At 41.5% G+C, this 7,385-nt stretch overlaps 1 pseudogene; it reads right to left on the bottom strand.

Annotated features, from left to right (window-relative positions):
- Positions 1-3,298: 3,298 nt before the first annotated feature.
- LOC114087717 (eukaryotic translation initiation factor 4E type 2 pseudogene) lies at positions 3,299-5,255 on the bottom strand (annotated as a pseudogene).
- Between the last annotated feature and the right edge of the window lie 2,130 nt (positions 5,256-7,385).

The following is a 7,385-nucleotide window of genomic DNA, read 5'->3' as shown; positions in this document are numbered from 1 at the left end:
CACCTTTTTATTTTTTATTGTGAGACAAGTTATCACTAAGTTGCTTAGGGCCTCACTAAGTTGCTGAGGCTGGCTTCGAACTTGCAATCCTACTTTCTCAGCCTCCTGAGCCTCTGGAATTACAGGCGTAATCAGCCTGTGTCAACCTTCATCATGGTGTCTGCTTCTGGGGGCCACAACTGACAAGATTAAGTGAGTGCATGTTGTGTTGGTGTTTAAGTAACAATCCAGCTAAGAGGAATTAAAAGCTGATAATGTCTCCGTGGAAGTGAAAGGATATTATCCAGCAGTCTATTTTTCCTATTCTCTGTCTCCTCAGGGTTTACAGCGAAATTAATTTTGGTCCCTCAAAATTGGTATGATTTTTATATGTTCTTTTTACTGTAGCCTTTGCTGACTTACATAGCATATTTTTAAAAAATTTTTTAAAGATATACATATATTACATATATATATATATATATATAGAGAGAGAGAGAGAGAGAGAGAGAGAGGATCTTTTTTTTTTTAGATGGACACAACACACTGCCTTTTTATTTTTATGTGGTGCTGAGAATTGAACCCGGGTCACACCCGTGCTAGGCTAGTGCTCTACCACTGAGCCACAATCCCAGCCCTCATAGCATATTTTATATTTATCATATAAAAAGAATGCAAATGTTTACCATTATGCCTTTTTTTTTTTTTTGCTGGTATTTCCATTTATTACCGCGGCAGACAATTGCTCTGAAAGTGCAACACCACATCCCCTGTCACAGCCTCTGCTCCTTCCTCACTGGCAAGTATTTGGAAGTTCACTCTTGGAGCTCCGTGGGCCATGAGCTTCTCTCTGGAAAATCATTGCCACTGCCAGTGTCACAGGGAAAACACACACATATGAACAGGAGGGTACAAAGAGAAGGGCACCGGAGAGGAGTAAGAGCCAATTTCAAAGAGAAGCCCCAGAAAAGGGGTTGGACAGAGCTGCCCCAACTGTGACTCACCTTTCTCCAGTGGCAACCTAGCATGCTGGTCATGTTAGCCCTGGCAGACCTTTATTCCCTCCAGAACAGGTGACGCCGTGACTGTAAACCATAACCTTGTCACATTTTGGCATATCAGAGGCCTGTGGAGTCAAAATAAATGGAGAGACCTCTAAGCTAGTTTGGAAAAAAAAAAGGGTTGTTTGGATAAACTGACTATTCAAGCTATTACTTATGCTGTTAGGCAGAATATCTGAGAGAACGCTGGGGCAAGATGCTGCCTAACAGGGATGAGCCTGTTCTAACCAACAAAAGGTCAGCATATTTTTGATGGGGAAAAAAAAACTGTCAAATACTACAATGACCAAAGGAAGGGGAAATATGAGCAGCTCTAGAAAACGAAGGAGATTAAAAAAAATCTTTAAAAAAAAAACGGCTAAACTATGGACAATATACCTAAGCACTAGGCCTGACCAACTCCCACTCATAAAACACTGATTTGCCAAGATGTGACATGGTTATGGTTTATGGTCACAGCATGAACTGTTCTGGAGGGAATAAAGGTCTTCCAGGGCTAACATGACCAGCATGCTAGGTTGCTACAGGTCCTCACACACCCACATGCACACAACAGTCAAGTAGATACCCAAAGGCAGGCAAATCCAAATGTCTGCTCTCTTTGGAATTTACATGACAATCTGAGTTTAGGTAAAAGTGAAGACCTCCTGGGGTCTATTCAAATCTCCAGAGGCAGCGTTTGTTCCCCACTAAAGCCAATGTTGCTCCTGGCTTTGCCTGAGCCCTTCACAATCGTCTGTACAGCAGAATGCATTGTTCATATTCCTGGAGTTTCAATCACAGTGAGATCTTCTTCTTCTTGGATCTAACATTTGTAATGGAAGCACCTTCCTTTTGGCCCTTGTAATCCTCTGTTTTCAGGAAGCATTCCCAGTGGTGATTTGAGGGGGTCAGGAGTTGGAAAGTTGGAAGAGAGTAAGATAAATACAATACGGGAATGCCTGTTACTCTCATATAATTCCTAAGACCAGCTGGCCAAGGATCCCTCAGGCTTCAAGGATACATTTTAAGGAGAGGCCTTAATTTAAGGTACTGTGATCTCTGCTCCACAAGAGCCAAGTAAGACAGTGCTACTCGGAGGCTGTGGGAAGACTCCTGCTCATTACTTAACTTGAATCCTAGGTGCTCTTTTAACCTCCCTGGCTTCGGTCCTTCTGGGGTCACCCCACATACCTTCTCTGATGAGGGACTGGTTGTTTTAGAAGCATACCTGCAGTGGCCTTCACCAGTTCTGTGTGGGCATCATGTGTTAGCACATGTCTCCCAGTGATGAGGACTGAAAGGAGGTTTTCCAACCACCACAGACAGGCATAGCCATGCAAAAAAAAAAAAAAAATCATTCAGCAAGGTCACCTTTTCTCCAGGGTTGTAGAATATACACACTAATTGTTAATACCTGGCAATAGCCAGCTGTCACTTCCCTTCCTCAGTGAGGGGCATACAAGAACCCATAGAAACAGGCCTGGCACCACACACACCCTGCTCACAGGGGAAAATGTTTCCATCACTGCCCTCAGCGCCAAATCCACGCTTGGGATCTAATTATCATCTAGTTCCCTCAAACTGGGTTCTGCTCAAGCTTAAGTTACTCTCTAAGCCATGCCAGTAGAACCAGCGTTCTTACGAGGTTATAATTCTAAGTGCAGCAGTGCCTAAGGAGGAGAGAGTCCCATAGGAGGGAAACTGGAGGGCCTAAGGCAGGAGAGAGGACAAAAAAACCCTGGGTAGTCATCACATAAATAACACATTTTCAGAGAGTGGTGGCCTGGGGGAGAGGATGAAACAAAATGGTCCCAATAACTTGGTGGCAGAGCTGGTAGAGGCATTCAGTTACTCTGGAACTCTGCAGAAGCTGTTCCTGGATGCACAGGCATTCATATTACTGATAATGCTCATCCACAGCTCCAGTCTGTCCACGTGGTCACAAAGCCCTTCGCAGAGCAGGAGAGGAGCTCAACAGAGGGCCTGGAAGGCATCTGGACAGCACACAGCAAAATGAAAGGCTGCACTCCTCCCTCCCAGAAGTCCCTAAAAACAATGTCTATTACAAAGTCACGTTTTCCAAATCTCTGCTTTATAAAGTCAGCAATGCTGGAGGGTGTCTAGCGGAATCCGTCCTCCAGGAATGAGTGCAAAAGGGGAGCACATGGCTCACTGACGACCCTTCGGCGGGTAGACAGAAGGACTGGCAGAGGCCTTACATCCATTTCAGACAAACACACACATACAGAAAAGGATTATTGCCAGCTTGCGTACTTTCACAATGTGATTTTTGTATTTCGAAAGCTTGAATTGTCCTTGATGCTGTCGGTGTGAGTTTCGAATTCCATAATGGTGTTGGGAGGTAGGGTAAGCACGTGCGGAAGCGTATCCCAGATTTGGGCTGTGGTTGCTTGGTCGCTGGCTGTCTTATTCCATATGGAAATAATGTCCTCTTGAAAGCGGACAGAGACCACAGCCCCACAGATCTCCTCCCCAACCATGAACTGTTCCCCCAACATGGCCAGGATGAGATTCTCCCAGCAAAGAGAGGCCAAGCCCTTCCACAGCCGGATAATCCACTTGCCACCTTTTTTATTTGCATCATCCTCCCACATGGGTTTAATTCCTTCTTTGAAGAGATGGAAGTCACTGTGGCCTGTCAGGTCCCCGGGACGTACCATGTGGCTATAAAACCTCCAGAACTGCTCCACAGAGGCCAGTCTGCTTGATATTCTGTTCATAGCTCTGAGAGCTGGTGGGACGGCCTGGGGTCCTCCTGGAGTACCAGAATGTACAGTTGTACCGCAGGGGATGCTCTGCCGTCCAGGAACAACAGCCTTCTACTTCTTGCTACTGCTCTGGCTCTTGTCTCGCTCTGTTTTTTCCTTCTCACCCTCTTTCTGTGTGCTGTTTTCTTCATTCTGATCGTGGTCCCCACTGTCATCATCTTTCAAGGCGTCGAACTTGTTTTCATCCTGTCGCCGCCGCTGTCGCCACTGTACCATTATGTCTTTAATCCATTCATAGTTTACCAAACACAAAATTTTGCCACCATAGATCATAACTATGATACAGGTTTGGTAGTACTGGTTATGTTGTTTCTGTTTGCTTTCTTAGTGGTTTCTGACTCATTGAGTTCAGGGTGTTATGCTTTACAAAACACAGAAAGTTAAGAATTCAGACACCAAAAATTTATATATATTTTTTGTAGGTTATAAAAGAAAGTTTATAAAGATGACTGAAGAGTGCGTATTTCAAACAAACATAAGAATTATTTTTAAACACCTGATGTATTGTGGAAATGTTCTTTGCAAATACAACGTCAAGGCTTATTTTTTATTTAAAATTTATTTTTAATCGTGTGATTGTGAATATTTATGAAGTACAATGTGATGTTTTGAACTACATATGTATATATTGGGAGATGAAGTCAAGCTTAATTGACATATCCATCACCTCACCAACTTATCTTGTGTGTGATGAGAACATTAAAACTATTATTTTAGGAATTTTGAAATATACAATTCATTATTACTAACTGTGGTCACTATGCAGCACAACAGATCATTAAAACTTATTTCTTAGACTAACTGAAACTTTATACCCTTTGAATAACATCTCTCCCTCTCCCAATCCTTTTTCCTTCCCCCTCCTCTATTCTCTACTTCTCTGAGTTCAGCTTTTCAAATTCCACATGTAAATGAGATCATACAGTATTTGTCTTTCTGCACCTTATTTCACTTTACATAACATCCTCCAGTTCCATCCAACTTGTTTATTTTTATATTAAAGCATACTGATTCAGTAAAACATTAAGAGCCTTCCTAACTTCACTTTTTATGTTTAGTTGTAGTAATTTGTATTTGATGAAGCATCTAATAATTTATAGCTACTCCCCATTTCAATTGATTCAATTATTGATATTTATGATAAAAAGATTTTATTTCTTTAGTCTGAAGACTTTCTCCAATTTTAGGTATTCAGCCTACCAATATAAAATTTGGGGACATGTTATGAGAAATGTGGTTTGTAGTGGTGTGATTATGTTTATTTGCATCTCAGTTTTAACTCTATGTTCATATGCATTCTGACTTTTTCACTCTAGTGGTGTTACTTTTCTGATCTCATAGCTTATTTTCCATGTCCACAAAAACCACAGAGCTACCAGGTGTCACATAACTGTTGTACAGCAGCAAACTTTTGCTCAGAGCCACCGGAGTGCTTGTAGTGCATTCTTTCTATCTAGAAATTATCAGTATGTTGGATGAATCTAGATATTCTGATCTTTCCACAATGATCTTTTGTAGAGGGATTCACCAGAACTTGGTAAGCTTACTCAAATATGATGAATTTTCTAATTTTAGTTAGTTATCTGCCTTCTGCTTTGATCCACACACTGTATGACTAATTCTATTCAATACACTCTTGTCAGGAGCTGCCACATAGGAGCTGAGCATGTGCCCTTAGCTTTGAGAGATGGAGGTGTGGAACTGGCTTGCCTGCAGGAAAGCAGGTGGACCTCACCTCTGCTCTGCAGGGAAGTGAAACTCTGGGAGTGGGGTTACCCAATGGGAGTGGGCTGCCTCCTTGTTCTTTTGTAATACTACCCTTTTACCTTTTTGGATGGAATGTTCTATCCAACAGCTCTTCTCAATAAAAACATGGTTTGGGAGCGTGCTCCCTCTCTCTCACCTGCCTCCCTTGTTTTTCTCTTGCCCTCCTTGTGGGAGCTTACAGCTGAGTCAGAGGTGCCGCCCTGAAACACCCTGAAAAAGGTATTTCTTGTGTTTGTGTGATTTGTTCATGCCAGTCCAATTTGCCTGAGTAACCCTGGTTTCATAGCCTGCGTAGGACTTGGGCTACCCTCTCTCCCCCAATAAAAGGGTGAAAATCCCAATGTTATGTCAGCTACATAATGTTCTGGGGAAAGTGATACCAAGGATGTTGACATGTGATTTTCATTTCTTTTCCCGTTCAGTATTAAAGCTTTGGGAGGGGTTGGCATTGTAGCTCAGTGGCAGAGCACATGCTAGCATGGGCTTACCTAGCATGATTCTGTTTTCGGTAGAATGTGATGGGTAAAGTTTGTGTGAACTGGCTTTAAAAAAAGGAAGTAGAGACAGCATTACACTTTCAGCAGTTTATTGTTAAGGGAAGGGGAGAGGCAGAAAATTCTCTCAGGACAGGACACAATGCATATATAAAACAGTATGTATATATAAAACAAGATAGCATTTGCATGTCTTTGAAATTGTCATCTGACTATGGCTTTATTTCAGGGCCACTTTTTTTTTTTTAATTCTATTTCCTTTCTGTTGTTGTTTTTTCCTGTCTAGCTGTTCTTTGCAGTCCTGCAGAATTCCTTTAGGGCGCCATATTCAAATGCGTGCCAGGTAGCACACAGAGAGGATTGCCTGAATTCCTGTGCTGTTGGAAACTTTTGTTTCTTAACCACACATTGGTTCTTCAATTGTTTGTCTTATGCGTATTCTCCCCTCCCTTGACTTTTGACTTCATTGTTCACGTTTCCTTACAACCGTATCTTGCTGTCTTGACTGGATTTTCAGCATTGTTTTTGAATCTATAATATTGTCTAATTTGGGGCCCAAAATTAAATCCTTTCTGTCCATTGCCTGGTGATGCATATTTTAATTCAACCCTCTGACCTACGTTGTTTACTGAAGGTACACCAGTGGAAACCACACATTGAGTTGTTAGCCTAGAGTTCTAGATCACTGTCTTGGTAAAGCCATGGCCAATTCATACCCAGATAAAAGTCTTCCATGACTAGTCAGCCTGGTATGAGAGGTTGAAGTCCATTACTCTATGAACCAGAATTCCTAGGCTTATTAACTAGTAATAGAGGCTAAGGTAGAACTGCTGGATCTGCATCCAGAGGTTCAATCACCACAGCTCTGGAAACCCTCAGAAGGTTGTGGTTTATTTAAGCACCAGCCAAAGCATTTTCCCAGCCCTTTAGTCCTGCTCCTTGCTAATGCTCTGTGTGTTGACATGGAAGTATGCATAAAGGGCTTTTGCTGAATAATAAATATGATGGTTATCTTGAGAAAATCACTTGGGCTCTGGTTTCAATTGCAACTGAATAACTGCTTCTTTTCATAGAATGCCATTTTTACTTGAACTACTTATCTGCAGACCAATAACATTATTTAGACATGGGTATTTGACAGATTATTTCTCAAAGATGAATGAAATGAGCTTGCCATTTCAAGGGAAATAACGAACAGTGTTTGTTTCCAATGACAAATTTTATATTTTCAATCAAGAGAGAGTGCATTATATATATATATATATATATATATATATATATATATATATATATATATATATAGCTTATTTTAG

Source organism: Marmota flaviventris, chromosome 8 (genome assembly GCF_047511675.1).
Source record: "Marmota flaviventris isolate mMarFla1 chromosome 8, mMarFla1.hap1, whole genome shotgun sequence".
Classification (NCBI taxonomy): Eukaryota; Metazoa; Chordata; class Mammalia; order Rodentia; family Sciuridae; genus Marmota; species Marmota flaviventris.
This window is presented reverse-complemented; position numbering and strand designations above follow the sequence as displayed.